At 39.1% G+C, this 16,387-nt stretch overlaps 1 long non-coding RNA gene across 1 annotated transcript; it reads right to left on the bottom strand.

Annotated features, from left to right (window-relative positions):
- Positions 1-291: 291 nt before the first annotated feature.
- Positions 292-15,899, bottom strand: LOC138918517 (uncharacterized). The gene is made up of 3 exons (XR_011427965.1): positions 15,668-15,899; positions 6,310-6,464; positions 292-3,045 (listed from the first exon to the last, which is right to left on the bottom strand). It is a non-coding gene; the product is annotated as an uncharacterized lncRNA (long non-coding RNA).
- Between the last annotated feature and the right edge of the window lie 488 nt (positions 15,900-16,387).

The raw sequence follows: 16,387 nt of genomic DNA on the forward strand, positions 1-16,387 counted from the left end.
AAAAAATGTTGAATGGATGAATGAAGTGTAAATGCACAAATTCTTCTGATTCATAAGGAAAATCACAAATTGGTCAGAGATCTTTCCTTAAGAAATTCTGAAGAAACAGTTTTAAGAACAGAGCGCTCTGAAAGGAGTCCCCAGGGAAGCCAGCAGTTTTTCAGTTGGAATGTACGAACCTGGTGGAACCAGCGAAGCAGCACCTCCAGCAAATAGTAGAGGTGGTGTCTGAGAGAAACGCACTAGATCAATACAGACAAGGGAAAGCAACCCAACCATTTAGCCTGAAAATTCACTTTATTATTTCTGTTCAGAATTTTGAATTAATCATTTTGCCTCTGTAGACTATCAGAAATTCCCACCTGACTACAATTCTTCACTTTCTTTTGGGCCATGTAGATATGAAAAATCCTGAGGGTGAGGTGTTTTCATTAAAATGTGTGAACAGACTCTTACCACAATAGGCCACAATGCTAAAAAGAATAATAATCCCGCTTCATGATTTGACAGTCCTTGCTGTAGGAAGCCATGTGCAGGTAAGAAAATTTCATTTTAAGCAACATATTCTGCAGAGGAAAAAAATAAAGTCTGTTTGAAGAAGAGAAAAAGTAAATGGCTTTCTTTTATTTTTTTACCGTTCTTCATGTAGAAGACAGAATGGACACAAACCCAGGAGTCTCACGCTTGCAGTCTATTTGTTCGTCAGAGCTAATGTTTTCCTAGTAACTTCGGGGGCTCCACACTGTCACCCACTCCCTCACCTGCTCTCTTGTGACTAGCAGCATCCTTTTCTGATCTGATTGAGCAGATGTCAGAGGTGGACATTCCTGAAACCTGGCTGCTTGTATGTCCCTGAGTTCCAGAAGACACCTCAGGATCCCTATACTGAATCCCTCCCTTTGCTTAAACTAACTCTGCTTACTTCCAGCCAAACATACCTGTGACTGATATCTGTCTTCCGCAGTCTAGACTGTACAGCCTGAGTTTCCTTGACGTCACTTTCTGGTATGTGATATAAACTCTCTTCTCCACACTAAGAATAAGTCCTCTAGAAACAATTCTTATTGACAGTGGATATTTACAAAGCACCCAGAGGTGAGGCTTCCACTGACAAAGAAAAAGACTCTGAGGCTAGCAAGTAGGCATGAAGACTTATGGCGCACATGCAGTTTCTCTGATCAAAATGCTCACCTGTAATATAGGCCTTGAAAATTTTAAATATGAATGTTTTATCATTAGGATAAATAAATGCTTAATCCTACTGCCTCGATAGAGACATTTATATTATCCCCAGGTTTTCAAAGATGAACACAAGCAATATATGCAGGTCACTGAATTTCTATACTGCATTGATTTCACTCACGTGACACCTGTGAAAATTGCTGCTCTCCTTCTCTTTACATGTTAGCACAGAGCTTCCACCCTGTCATTTAAAGGGCGTTATTCAAATCCTGGATCACGGAAAATAAGCCATTTCTTTCTTTCTGAAATAAATCAATCAGCCTCCCCCTGCCACCCTCTCTTATTGATAGGAATACTCAGGGGGCTTTACAAAATAAGGAAAAGGAGGCGTGAAAAAGGCAAATATTTACATTGACATTCTCATCTCTACAATGTCACCCAACAGTTTTCAAAGTCTCTAAAGAATACATGCTTTCATTATATTTCATCCTCAGAAGAAGTGGCGGAGCTAGTATAAAGATACCCATGCAAAGTCCCACCCACCTCCTCCTACCCACTGACCCGTGGTTCGTTTCACCACCCTGCCCTCTCCAAAGAGCCTTTGACCCACTTCCTGTTTGGAGTAAATGTGGTAAACAAAGTATTTTTATGCAGGGGGGTGATACAGCAAGTTAATAGAGAGGGGTGGGGTGATGGAGGTAGAACAGAGAAGTACGTGCACATTACAACCACTTTTTTTATTCCAAGATTTCTTGTCCCTGACTCATTTACTTAACACAGATCTACTGATTACAGATTCTCTGTCAGGCTCTGTCTGGAGCTACAGAGAGTAAAACAAAGAGAAACACAGTCATTACACACTCATTTTAGGTGAATGAGTGTTATGGAGAAGTGTGGATGCTCTACACACAGCAAGAGAACCACATCCTGAGTCCCCTGCCGTCCTTGTGCCTCAACAGCACAGGTTGCCCACGCAGCCCCATTAGGTGGTGGGATGACTCATTTCATAGGTGAGAACAGTGGCACTAGAAAGGCTCAGGGATTTGCCTGAAGTTGCAAGGTTTGTAATTCATGGAACTGGATCTAGCTGTGACCACCATCCTGGGTTGCCTGGGACTTCCAATGCTGGGTACACAATGTCAGTTGTTCACCTTATTGGAGCCCAGGTCTTCTTAATCTATTTCAAGTTCTCTTTTCAATGCACCAATTCTTACAAAGTTTTTTCTTTCTATAGTTTACTACTTATTTTATGTTATAGAGCTTCTCAGCCATTGCTAATGTACTCAGTGTGTATATGGGCAATTCACAACAGAAGAAATAAAATCCTCCAGTGACTAATAAAGGAAAAAATGTAGTTGTACCCAACATGCTATACACTATTCCAGCAGATCTTACTAACAATTTTTTTTTATTATTAATACCTTTTAGTTACACATATATTTAATTCATTCCACTGTAAACAAAATTACCAGTCTTCCGAGAATGCAACATATTGATGGGAGTAATTCAATTGTAACCCAAATTTCTGTTATAATCTTTCATGTTGATCATAGCATTCAAGTTTTCTACTTTGTACTGGATTTTCCTCAAATTTTCAATCATTTTCTGGTTTCAGAGTTTTTTTTCTGTCTTCATCTTCAAAGAGTGTCATTTCATCTAATCATCCATTTGATCTCTTTGCTAATGTCTCCTACTATTTCATTAACAATTTCCTCCAGTTTCTCAGAGCTCTTCTTGAAAGGAAGTACAAGATGATGAAGAACTTGAGCCCTGATGTCAGGGCATGGATTCAAGTCCTATGCCACTTTCTTCCTGTGTGACTTGGAAAAGAGGCTGCAATTCGCTGCACTTCACGTTCCTCATCTGTAAAATACAAATAACCGTAGTACTACCTTACAGAGTGGTTCTGAGTATTCAATGATTGTATACATCTGGAGGACTTGAAACAGTTTCTGCCGCATAGGAAGCACTTAAGTGTTAGCAAATATTATTTTCGTGTATGGTTCAATAATTTTTATATTTCCCATATTCTAAGACTATAATTCTAAGATTTTTAAGCCATAAATATAAAGAATCCCTAGAAATATTCACACTGGTTATTTTAAAATAGATGATACCAATTTAACATTACATTTTTTAGAAAATATGATTCCCTTCACAATATGTGATGTGATGTGACAAAGGTGTTGGGGATGCTTACTAGTATTCACAAAGATATTTAGGTCTAGAACTCAAGGGAGAAGTTTGGGCAGTATCTTAGAAATGGATGAAAATGGTCTTCTAGCTCTAGTTTGTAGATGTAGAAGGGAAGAAATCCCAGAAAGGACCCCATAAGCTAGTGAAGGAAATGGATCTTAAGAAAAAGAAGGAAGAGTCATCTGAGAGATAGGAGGAAAAGCAGGGGAATAAATCTATTTATTCAGTAGAGAATGTTTAATTCTGGATCTACTCAGATTAAGGACTCAGGCACTCCTGTTGAAGATACCAACAGTGTGATTGCTCCCTGGTCATCTTGTAAGAAAGTGTAGTGATGAAGGCAAAAGTGAGGCTACAGTGGGTATAGGAGTGACTGGGAGGGAAGGAAGTAAAAATAGCAACAATAGCAACTCTTTCTAAAGCTAGAAAGGAAGAGAGAATGTCGTAGTAAAGGCATGTGACCCAATCCTCCTCCTCACAATGGGTGGAAGCAAAGGGAGTATTCTCACATCTCTGGGAGACCTCTACATCAGGGAAATCACATTGCTGAGATCCAATGGGAAGCTGAGTCAGGACAAAATAAGAGTACAGAGTGGTAGTTGTCACCACCCAGGATAAAAACAATGATTGCAACTTGGTGTATTGCACTGGGGATCTAAGATCAAAACAGTTGAAAGCAAAGAGCAATGAAAGAAAAGTGTAGAGTAATTCAGGAACTGCCTAGAGCAGGATTTACTTTTTGCAGGTGGCTTCTTTGTGACAGTTGCCTTGTATGTGGCTGAGTTGAAAGGGATGGCATGAACTGGCAGAGAGTTCCAGAGCAGAATGAATGAGGATGAAGGCTTGGAGATTTTGGATTTATAGGACGTTAGAGTTGAAAGGGGTTCTGGAGGCCATAGAGCTAAAGTCTTTCGTCTTTCAGTTCACTGATTTATTTGGTCATACAATGATTACTTATTAACTCTCATGTGCCACCATACAGATGCTAAATGCTGGATGCTGATGAAGAACAGCTTTATGGGAATTTTACCTGTGGAGACTTTGGTATAGATTCTCCTTCCCTAGTTTTTAATAATCCCCAAAAGTTCTTTTTTTCAGAAATTCATTCCATTTTGGGCTTATTTCATTCAGTTTTCTTTTTCTCTTCTCAACAAATGACTCAGCTTTTTAGACCACTCACCTTCGACATACTTCTTTCCTTCTTATTGCTTTTGCCATCTTTCTAAGTACTGCAAATTCACTAATTGGAGATCAACAACCAAGAGTCATTCCCCAATCGCCCTTTATCTGTTCAGGGTGGATCCCATCTTCCTTCTAAATCCATGCTGCCTTAGCACTTGTCCCACCTGTCCCTTAGCGCTTGCCAGCCTCCCTATTTCCAAGCAAGAGATAAGCCCTTAAATGGAGTAGGCACTTAACAGCTATTTATTATGAGTGAAATGGAGTTCAAGAAATGAATAAAGATGTAAATATTATTAGCCAATAAAGTAATATACGCAAAAAGTTAAAAAGTGATATCACTTTGTACAATTATACCTCCCACTGCTTATCTTACTTAAGAATATTATTCCATACATAAGCAAATATGCATTTGGCCCCCAAAGTTAAGATTCAATATAAACTAAGGAATAATAAGCACATAGAACTCACCACTCCAATAAGCATTCATTAGGAGAATGCTTACTTCTGATGAATAAATGAAAAGCAGTAGGATACACTGGAGTATAGGAGGAAACTATTGGGTTAAAACTAATTCAGCCTGACCTTGTTTTTCCAAAAGGTCCTAACATGGTCTGTTGAGCATGCATTGTACATCTGCTTTATTTTATTTTTTATTTGTTTAAAGATTGGCACCTGAGCTAACAACTGTTGCCAATCTTCCTTTTTTTCCTGCTGTTTCTCCCCAAATCCCCCCAGTACATAGTTGTATATTTTAGTTGTGGGTCCTTCTATTTGTGGCATGTGGGACGCCACCTCAGCGTGGCCTAAGTGGTGCCATGTCCGCCGCCAGCATCCCAACCGGCGAAACCCTGGGCCCCCGAAGCAGAGCACTCGAACTTAACCACTCAGCCACGGGGCCAGCCCCTGTACATCTGCTTTAAACATTTACAATGTCCCAAAGACAAGAATGATGCCCTTAAAGATAAGGATGCAGCTTCCCCCATATCATCATTTCTTTAAGGATAAGCATCTCTTCCTGGAAACTGAGGATTAATTACCAACCTGCTGTGTTCACCTCATGACCACTGACCTGCTATGCTCACCTTGTGACCATTGACCTGCTGTGCCAGCTAAGCATCTTGTGACAGAAGTAAAAGAGATATTCCTGTCATATGTGATGTATGCTCTTTGTTCCAAGATGGTCTATAACCACTCTGTACATTCTACTTCTTCAGAGCGTGCCTCCTTCCTTGGGGAAGGAAGCCCTCCAGGGCTATAGTCCTCAGACCTGACTCATAATAAACTCACCCCAAATTTTGATTTATAGATTGATTATGGATTATTTGCATCAACACTTCAATAAACGTTCATATCAGGCAACTGGAGTCAGTTGAGTGTAACCACTTTAGCTATAAATAAGGGCATTTTAAAATTTTATAATAAAAATTTTTTAAAAAACCGATAGCTGAATCCAAGAATGGGCTTGGCTGGTCCTCTCTTGTCTAGTCCTGTGTAATAGTGAGAGCATTCTCTTCCATCCTAGGAGCCAACCATTAAATGGGACAAACAGAAACCCATCCAAAGAAGAACAAACAGGATAGAGAAGGATCTAGAATATGACAGTTTAAAGAAGTGTTGTCCTCAGCTGCAAAGGGCAAGGAATGACAGGTACCACCAAAGCTACTTGGTTGCTTAAGCTATCCGAGTTTATTGATAAAGGGAAACAGAATGAGGAGCAAGGATAAAGGGGAACAACCAGTTGGTACTTACAACATCCTCTCCACAATCAGCCAGGGAAGTCCCAATAGTTTGGATGGTGCGAGTGCCAATTGTCCGGGTCTGAGGAAAGCGTCCTCTCCTCAGGGGGACTCCCGCTTGTTCTACGCTTGTGACTCCTTTTTATTCTAAGGTTATCCGGGTTCTACCTAGGGGTTTCAGACATTTAGATACTTTGAGTTATTTCTTCTTGTTCCCATGGATGGGATGCTTTTATTTTTTTGTTCCCACGAAAGGGATGTTTCTATAGTCTGGTCAGGTTCCCGTCGGGGTGGCCAGCCCAGACAAGGAACATGACACAGGACATCTTATTAACTTGTGCCTTGGGGTCAGGACCAAAGTGGCCATCTCTGGCTCCAAGCCCAGACACATTCTTTCATGTAGGCCCCAGATCCCAGTGTCCCTGGAAGGTAGGGAGGTCAATGAACTCTGTACAAGAAGCATATAACAAAGAGTTGAAAAGCTGGAGGTAATTTAGCTTAAAGAAAAGAAAATATCAGGAAAACACATAGCTGAAGTGAAAGGGATAGCCCATTAGCTGTCTTCAAATATGCCAAAGAATATCATGAGGATGAGGTTTTCAAGTTGTGACAGAAAAAAATTGTGACAAGAAATTTTAGTTCTGGCATGTTCTGTTGCTTTTTGTTATTTATTATACCCTCCCGCCTTCCAAGAAGAATAGACTCTGGTACCTGGTGGTCCTTTGTTTGCTAAATACCAGGTGGTTGTTGGGAAAAGAAAGGACTAATCCACTGACTAAGAATAGGAGGGAGATACAATTACTGTGAGAGGACTGTGCTCAAAGGAGAACAGGATCCAGGGAGATTTGGAGGCTGTCCTGGGGCAGGGATTTCAAGAAAAAAAGATCCAATAATGGCAGCCAAAGAGAAACTTTGCAGAAGGAATGAATAAATATAATATTTTATCAAATAATAAATGATGTGGTTTAAAAAAGTCAAACAGTACAAAAATGTTTGCAATAAAACAGTTTCCCATCATGCTACTCTTTAGCCCCAAAATTCCCTTTCAGAGGCAATAATGTTGAAATATTTCTGGCTTTAGTTCCTCCCTTTGTTTTCAAATACCATATTTATATTTTAAATACCATACTTATATATTATCTGTTAATTTATCAACTTTAAAAATTATTAGTTATACTTGTATCTAAGTGTTTAATATACTTAAAGTTCCTCATTCTCTTCCCATCCCCCAATATAGCTCAATATCATTAGATCTTTTTTTTGGCTTTTAATAAAATTCTTATACGTCTATTTTTTTCATCATCTATATTCACACCGTTTCCTGCCTCTCTCCTTCCCTTTTCCCACCTCCACTCTTAACAGTATCAAGGTTGAAAATATTTATATTTTATGCTGTAATCATTATTAAGTTTCCTTGCTTTGTCCATAGGTGACTGCAAAACTGAAAGGCAATAAATAGGATTTTTACTCTTATGACTGAGTAAATATTGTTTATTTCAGAAACTAATAGTGTGGTTTCTGAAGTAAACACTATTCCTTCATGGTTTCAAAGCTCACAATTTCAGTGCCACCCTAAGAAGACCACACAAAGGAGTCTCATTCTTACACTCCACCAACAGCCCAATCACGCTGCATGTTAATTCCCCAGAGGGAGTATGTCTTGCTTGGAAGGTTTATGTGATGGTTGTTTTACCTGGAATTTCAGATTGCCTTTGTGTGTGCATGTGTGGTCTGTGTGGTCAAAGAAAAATTATACTGGACAGAGTTAGACAAGGAATATTTTACTCAAGACTATTACAATTAAGGACAGTAATTGAACTCAACTCCATTGAAACAAAAAGTGGGATGATATTTTTTTTTTTCTTGTCCCCAAAGCTGCCCAGTACATAGTTGTATATTTTTAGTTGTGGGTACTTCTAGTTGTGGCAAGTGGGACGCGGCTTCAGCATGGCCTGATGAGCAGTGCCATGTCCCCACCCAGCATCCAAACCAGCGAAACCCTGGGCCACTGAAGCAGAGCACAAGAACTCAACCACTTGGCCACCAGGCCGGCCCCAGGGATGATTTTTAAGAGATAGGGTAAGCCAGTGGAAAAGTACTGGAAGACATTTGTGTTTGCTAATCGTCACTTATTGAAGTTAGGCTCCTACTCTACCCCAGAAACTGGAAGATAGGAGGGCTGGTCAAGACAAGGGAGCCCTGGCAATAAAGATTCTATAATAGGATTGGAAAACCAGCACTTGGTAATCTACCATGCTCTTCAATGCTCCACATTTTATTAATCTGCCATTGACATTCAGTAGTTTCGCAAGTTCCGGCTTATTTCCCTGAGCTAACAGGAGCCAAGTCAATGGTCCCTGTCTACTCTCGGGCCACAACTGGTGGTACTGATAAGAGGAGAAAACTCCAGTAACGGTAAATCTCAAGGGCAGCTGAATCATGCTTACTTGATTTGAAGACCTCTCTCCATTGAGTATCACCCTGTGCTTGACTTGGCATTTCTGAGCATTGTTTTTAAGGAGAAAGGCCATCCACTTATATCTTTTAATGCTGACCCCTTCCTCTGTCTCAGCCACTTCTTTCAAACTTTGCAGCCTGATTCTAGGTTAATGCCAAATGCTACTTCTGTGTTAACTTTTCTACTCCCCGGACAGAGCAAATCACTCCTTTCTCTGCTCTGCCATTAAGATATGTTATTTTACTCAAGATCTCTGTGCAGAGGTTTCCTAATCCACAAAAGTGGAGATGTTAAAACCTCCCTTCCAGGTACACAGTGAGGATTAAGTAGGGTAACATATTGGGAAGCTCCTGGCATGGTCCCTGGCATCTTCCTTCTTCTTGGCAGTACTCGATTCCCACTCTATGGTGGTTCTTTTCACATGTGGCTCTGACATCCCTAGCTTGTGGCCTCCTTAAGGGAAGGGGCTGTATTTTGTTCATTGTTTTATCCCCAGCACCTAGTACAGCTCTGAGGACAAAGGACAGTAAATGTTAGCTGAATTGAACAGAGATTTAGTTTAATCTGTTTGCTTTCCCATTAAAATCTACCTGAAATCAGACTAAATTGAAGGTTGGGGGCGGCTGTAGAAGCAGAGAGAGTTCTTTTTGAAGCATTTGAAATTATTTCACAGCAGTGGAGTGACCTTAAGATGCCAAAAAATAGCACAAGTTGTGTTAGAAGGGGGATCATGAAGAGAAGCAGGATGGTGCCAAACACAAATATCATCCATTTCTGCAGAATCTCTAGAGTTTTCTTTGAGGCAGAGGATTTTTTGAAATAATGGAGGATCCTTTGCTGGGAGACATAGGACTTTGAACAATGCACCTACGTTTATAGGGGCATCTGGACTTCTTATTTTGGGCCCTGGTGTCACCTGACACCTAGTTGCAAATTGGAATGGGCAGTGGAGGAAGAGCTTGGAGTGAGCTCAGCTCCCAGAGTCCATTCTTCTGCAACATAAAGAGGACTCTGTTATCCCTGAGAGGATGGACTAAACCTCAGTTCCTCATCCAATATCCTCAATCCTCTTTCTCCAGTAACCTGTTAGAAGAGAAAGGGAGCCATATTATGTACTGTCTTTCTGGGTTGTATGGTTCTGGGTACTCTACCTGTGTTTATTCACTTCTGTCTTATAAAAGTAGCACGTTTCCATTTTATAGAGTAAAATGAGGCCCAGTGGAGTTGTATCATTTGCAGTGAATAAAAACGTCAGGATTCAAACCCAAACCTTTCTGTTCCCAAAGTCCTGCCTCTTTTTCTATCCATCACTGAAGCCTCCATGTCAGGATGCTAATAATACAGTCCAGCTTTCCTGGAAGAAGCCCAAAATAGTGATAAAGGTGGCTGCTGGCTGTCACTCTTTGGCCCCAAACACAGTGAGTTTCCTAAGATATACACGTGTACTTGGATGTGCAGCCTGCACATCTGTTGAGATCTGTACTCTTTGATGGAGCACATTCATTTAGCGACACTCTAATCATGAGCTCTTTCTTGGGAAATTCAGCTTTTGGTGGGACCAGAGAATGGCAGTGATCCCTCTGTGTCTGTATTATTTTGTGTTCATTAAATTACTTATGTGCCACACCGGGAAGCACTAATATTAATATTTTGACCTGGTAAAAGGCAGAAATGATTAACTGAGCAATTGAAACCAATGATGCAAACCTGCAACTAGAATTAGAACACAGACTAAGATCAAAAGTCAGTCTCCTATTTGCTCTTTCTAGCACTGTTTTTCATGGAAAGCTAAGGATGAAAAATCAAATCAAGAGTGGTTCCTTCCTGTGAACGCTCAAGGACTTACTGGGCTGTTAGTCCAGGGCCGTAAAGAGCATAAATAGCTGTATACTCGGCCACATGATTCCAATGTCTAGATTAGACTTAAGCAGTGTTTGTTTACACGTGCAAAGTCAAATAGAGGACTGTTGTAATTGCCAGTATAGTTCAGGCCAAATGTTTCCTACATGAATACTTAGCTGATCATGACTAAGTGGGGAATCTTGTTTGTATCATGCCTCTAATTACCTCAACTCTCCATTTTAGATTTGCTACACACAGCTTTAAGATAAGAGGCCAAGGCCTCACTAATCAGTGCAATAAATCAATCTGCCATCTAACCTCTTAAAGCTCCCCTCTCATCCCTCTGAAGATGGAAGTGGACTAACATGCCTTGCAGAGGGGCTTGCTTTTTTTTTCCCTATGCTGGATCCACACATCTCTGGATAAGAGACCGGTTAATAAAGAATTGCAGGAATCTGTGAACCTTTTAATCCCCCACTTTTCACCACCCCTCCTAATATTTTCTTGAATTCTAAACAAAATGACTTTAATACAACCAGCATTAGGTTAAATTCTGCCACCTAATAGTCCATTAGGAGTCTCTTCCAGATGCTACTTGAATTTTGTGTATAACGAGTATTCTTGGAAATTGATGAAATGTAAATATGTGTGACATGGCCTATATTTGATATGTAGAGGACAAAGGGTCATAACTTTTTCTTTCAGGTTGTTGGAGACCCAGAATAGTCAGTAAAGTGCCATCATCTTTTGAGAATTGTGTACAAGTTTTTGAAAAAGAAATGCACCCCTGTAAGTGTATCCCTTAGTTCCTTTAGCAACTGAGAAGATCATGTTCAAGGGCAGGATTTAGAAAAGATTATGTCAAAATCCTTGGCTACTCCAACTCTGTTTCTGCCATTATTTGTGTGCCTCATTAGAATGAAACTCAAGAATTATAACGTCTTATATTTGTATGGTACTCCTCAGTTTATGAAGCACTTTAACATGTCTTACCTCATTTTCCCTTCTTAACAGCCCTCTGATGTGGATAGGGAATACTGTCCACGTTTCATAAAAGAAGAGAAATTGAGGCTCAGAAAGGATAAGTGATTTGTCCAAAATCACACAATTAGTAACGGCAGACTGGGACCCAAGCCCACACTTCCTAACTAACAGAGTAAATGACGTCTCCATTCTGTCCCACCAGCTCCGTCCTTGTGAAACGTTGGCAGAGACGAAACCATCAAAATTGATCCTTTCATATCTAGGCTTTCCACTCCTACTCCTTAAAAGTCCAATATTTCAAGACCTTGAGACCTAGTAAACACCTTAGGAAAAGGCCTTAAGAAATTAATAAGATTATGTTTAATTACAGGCAATTAGTTTCTCCTCTCATTTCCTCTGCAATCATAACGTATAAGTAACGTGAAAGAGTTTACTGCAATGAGCAACCTGAGAGGCTGATGAGTGATGAATAGACACTGAATACAGCCAGCTCTTCTTTGTACCTTGGGTTTTTTCACAAATGCAATAGAAGTTTGCTTTTGCCTTGTCTATTTCCTTATGTAACTGACCTTAAGCGATTGTATAACAGTGCAAGACTGTGATTCAGTACACTGTTCTTTCCTACTTAGTATGATTAGAAGCTACTGGAGAAACACTGCTGGCGTGCTCCAAAAAGAAATCTCTTTAATATTCTATTTAAAGACCTTGTTGTGTTTTCCTGTGAAAAGGAATAAAAGATAAAATTGTCACACATAAGATTATAAAATGGAATCATTAATTTTGGTGAAAAATGTTCATCTCCAGAATGTTTTGTGTGGTGGAGAGCTAAGAAAAAAAATATATAATTAACACGTGATATATGCACAAGTGTGCCATAGATAATGTATTACTAAAGACATCAGCATGGATAAGTATAGTCATTTTCTTGAAATTCTTACCAAAAAGGCTATTAAAAGAGGAAATTAAGTTGTATTCATAAGTGCCAACCCATTGTACACATGAAATAATCTTGTATTGAATTTTCTTCCTAAAAATTCTATAGTAGTATGTGGGGGATTGGAATTGGCTACCCCAAGATATGTCTCTTTGGCATGAGGATTATTTTGGGCTGGTTACTTTTAAAAACTGCAGACAGGAGAGAAACTCTGGAAAGTAGAATTTACTTACCCTTTGTAAGAGACGTTTACATTTGCAAGGAAAATCACCCTCTGTAAAGTTGTCTCCCTCTCTGTACCAGGAAGAAAGGGAGATGACCTTATCTCTAAAAACTCTTATCAATGCAAAAAGCAAGGACTTAAATCTACAAGAACCTTACTCTTATTTACTGTGCTTTTCTGCTAATCTCCCATAACTGACTCCTCCCACCCCCAACATCCTTCTTTGTAACTGAAGATGGTATTTAAGATGAGAACCTCTGCCATTTTGGCAAATTGCTCCTGAGTCTCTCCCATGTATACGTGTTATAAAGCTTTGTTTAATTTTCTCCTGTTATTCTGTCTCATGCAAATTTAATTCATAGCCTGGTCAGAAGGACCTAGAATGGGTAGAGGAAATCTCTTCCTCCCCTACAAGTACATGTGAAATTATGTTGAAAACCAAAGGAAAAAAAATTTCTTCAGTGACCAGAGAGCACCATTAAAAGTTGTTGGTAGGCTTCACAAGAAAAACATTTGCAATATCCAAAAGGAGCTGGTTACAAAACAACCAAACAACAACAGAAATAAAAACCACTAAACAAAGCAAGTTCACCAACATTCTTTCCTTCTGTTTTTGATCCTGCGGTGGCTACATGCCAGTGCCTTTGTGCAAGGTTGCAGCAGCAATGACTTTCTTCCCTCCCTAAAATTTATCTGATTCCCTAAAGGAGGCATTATTAAATTGTCACTACTCCAGACTTGTATCCTGAACTTCCAACCCTTTGCCAAAATACTCATTTTTCACCTTTCAGTCTTCCTCGGTTCTTTCCTTTTATTTAGCAATTCCAATCTATGAAAAATTTATTCTACACAGATTTATTTAGTTTATGGTAATTGATACAATCAACAACATAATCTCTAAAGGAAGATTGCTTCCTTTTTGCAGCACCATCTCCTGCTCCATGCTATCCACGGTAAAGTTGCCTTATCCACTATGGGGCTATAGGATAATAGTATTCGAACCACAAATTTAAGATAATCTACATATATTAAGAATTCATACCTAAAGTATAATAGATAAGTCACTGTCTCCCAGGAGACAGCTCTAAAGTTGAACGGAAATCCTGTTTTGTACTTCTGAGAGATTAACTTGAAGAATTCTACCAAATAGGGAGCTCTACTAGCATCACTTTCTTTCTCAACATACAGACCTAACTCTCTATAGAGTATCAGGCCAGCTCTATCTTGAAGCCTGAGCTCTACTTTCATCTTCTAGCAAGTCACTTCTAACGCCATAGATAAACTGAAAAATGCTCAGAGGAAAACAATAAGAATGAGTCATGGCTTGCATGAAATGATTAGTTCAGGGAGATTATAGGAATTTTCAGATGTACAAGTTGTCCTAGCAAGACTAAGGGAATTTCACGGCTGCGTGTCTCATGAGTGAAAATGCGAGAAAGGCATAAGAACATCTTTGCTGGGTTAAAAGGAAATTCCCTAAAAATAGAATTTGTCTTTATCAAAAGGAAAAATTCAAGTTTCAGATCTTCTTCCCTCAGTGCTCAAATTTGATCATATTGGGGCTTCCATCTTCATGGATAAAAATAAAGAGATTACTGTTAAAGAATAAAAACAAAACAAAAATACAGTACAGTATACCTATATGCCAAGCTCCCAAACAAGATTCAAATATACAATTTATGCAGGCAGCTTTCCAAATAGGGACAGACACTCGAATAAACTTATCAGACTGTTATGAACAAAAAAGAGGAAACAGCAAAAATATCTTCTCTTAAGACATAAATAACCCAGATAAAATTATGTCTGCAATTTCTTCAAAATAATCCAGGGGAAGTGGGGAGACAGATAAAACAAGATTGGCCATCAGTTGACAACTGATTAAACTGGGTGATGTGTACATATGGTTCATTATACTCTTTTTCTCTACTTTTCTGTATATTGGAAAATGTCTGCAAATAAAAAGTAAAAAAAGGTACTATTTTCCTAAATTTCTAAAAAGAGCAAGCCTGAGATCTGCATTTAATAGCAGAACTGGTCAAAAAGGAGAATAGCCAAAATTGTTAAAATGGTCTTTATGCTGATTAATTTCTTTAGTACTAAAAACTTACCTGGGCTCAATCCAGATACAGTACCTGTGTGCCAACAGAAAACTAACGATTACTAACTTTGATCACTTCACCTTAAGTTAGTCACTTAGATTGGCTCTTAGCTGTAAACAGTGACTTGATTGATTCATTTATTAAAGTACAAACAATTTCAATTATCTTTCTCTTTTATGGAAAAGAATGTGTGATACAGAATAGCTTGAAGAGGATTAAATCCTGAACTTAACCTTTACACTTTGAGAGAGAAAATATTCTATCCATCTTTTGGGAGACGATTCTTTAGGCTTTTCTGTGTTTCTACAAGTCTTGCAAGCAAAGGCACAGACTATCCTTTGTTAAACACTACTTTTCAAGGATCTTCGTGTAGGAACAACCTTGAAAGACAGGAATAATTTCTCCCTCTGGAACAAAGGGCAAACAGGCTTACTTCCCATTATAAAAGTTTTGGGTTCCCTAGGCTCAGAGTTCTACGACAACTACATCGGCAGGTATCTTCCGGCCTTTTTCACAATGCCTTGTGATGGTTGGGTCTCAGAGAATCAACAGAAAAGATACTGATGCTGGGTCGGGCCCAGTGCTGCTGCAGTTAAGTTCATACACCTCACTTCAGTGGCCCAGGGTTCGCTGGTTCGGATCCCGGGTGCAGACCCCACACCACTTATCAAGCCATGCTGTGGCAGGTGTCCCACATATAAAAAGTAGAGGAAGGTGGGCACAGATGTTAGCTCAAGGCCAGTCTTCCTCAGCAAAAAGAGGAGGATTAGGGGCAGATGTTAGCCCAGGGATAATCTCCATCAAAGAAAAAAAAAAGATACTGATACTCACGGTGCTTGCTATCCTTTGTCTCTGACCCAGGAGTCACATGTCTTTTGCTAGCATCTCTGAAACAGTAACAGGATAATCTATTAGCTTGCAAGTAGGAGAAAATCTCAGACCCTTCACAAATCTTGACCCTGCTAAAACTGAAATGGTAAATATAATGCACATAGCATGAAAGTGACCTATACTGAGACTGACTGCAAACAAGGCTTCAGCTGAATTCATTTTGAAAGACTCTAGTTAAAAATTAGCAATGCCTGCCAAGCAAGTCAGCAGGTGGGCTGCATCATGTACACCATTAATGCTGACCTTGTGAAGTTACTTGTTTCAGTGCCAGCTACATAGGAAGTGCTCAATAAATGATTACCAAACTGAAATGCTTTGTTAAAACTGTAGAATCTAAGTCTAGATTTTAATGGATTGAATACTGAAGAGTCACACCTTACTTATGGCAGTAATTTTAATTTTTTAATACTTTTTTAAATCAGAAGTTCTTCAAAAATTAAATAGGAAAAGAAGGAAGGTATTTTAAACTTTTTATGCAAGATGTAAGTATTGGAAATCTTTTTATTATTAGCACAAAACGTTAGAGAAAATTTCACAAATTTTGTTCTTTACTATTGAAAGAGAATTTTAAAACTAAAATTATCATAAGTAGTGTTTATCATTTCAAGTTCTAAATAATCAAAAAATAAAACCTTACCAAAATTGAGGTCTCATGTATTA

This window comes from Equus caballus, chromosome 17 (genome assembly GCF_041296265.1).
Source record: "Equus caballus isolate H_3958 breed thoroughbred chromosome 17, TB-T2T, whole genome shotgun sequence".
NCBI lineage: Eukaryota > Metazoa > Chordata > Mammalia > Perissodactyla > Equidae > Equus > Equus caballus.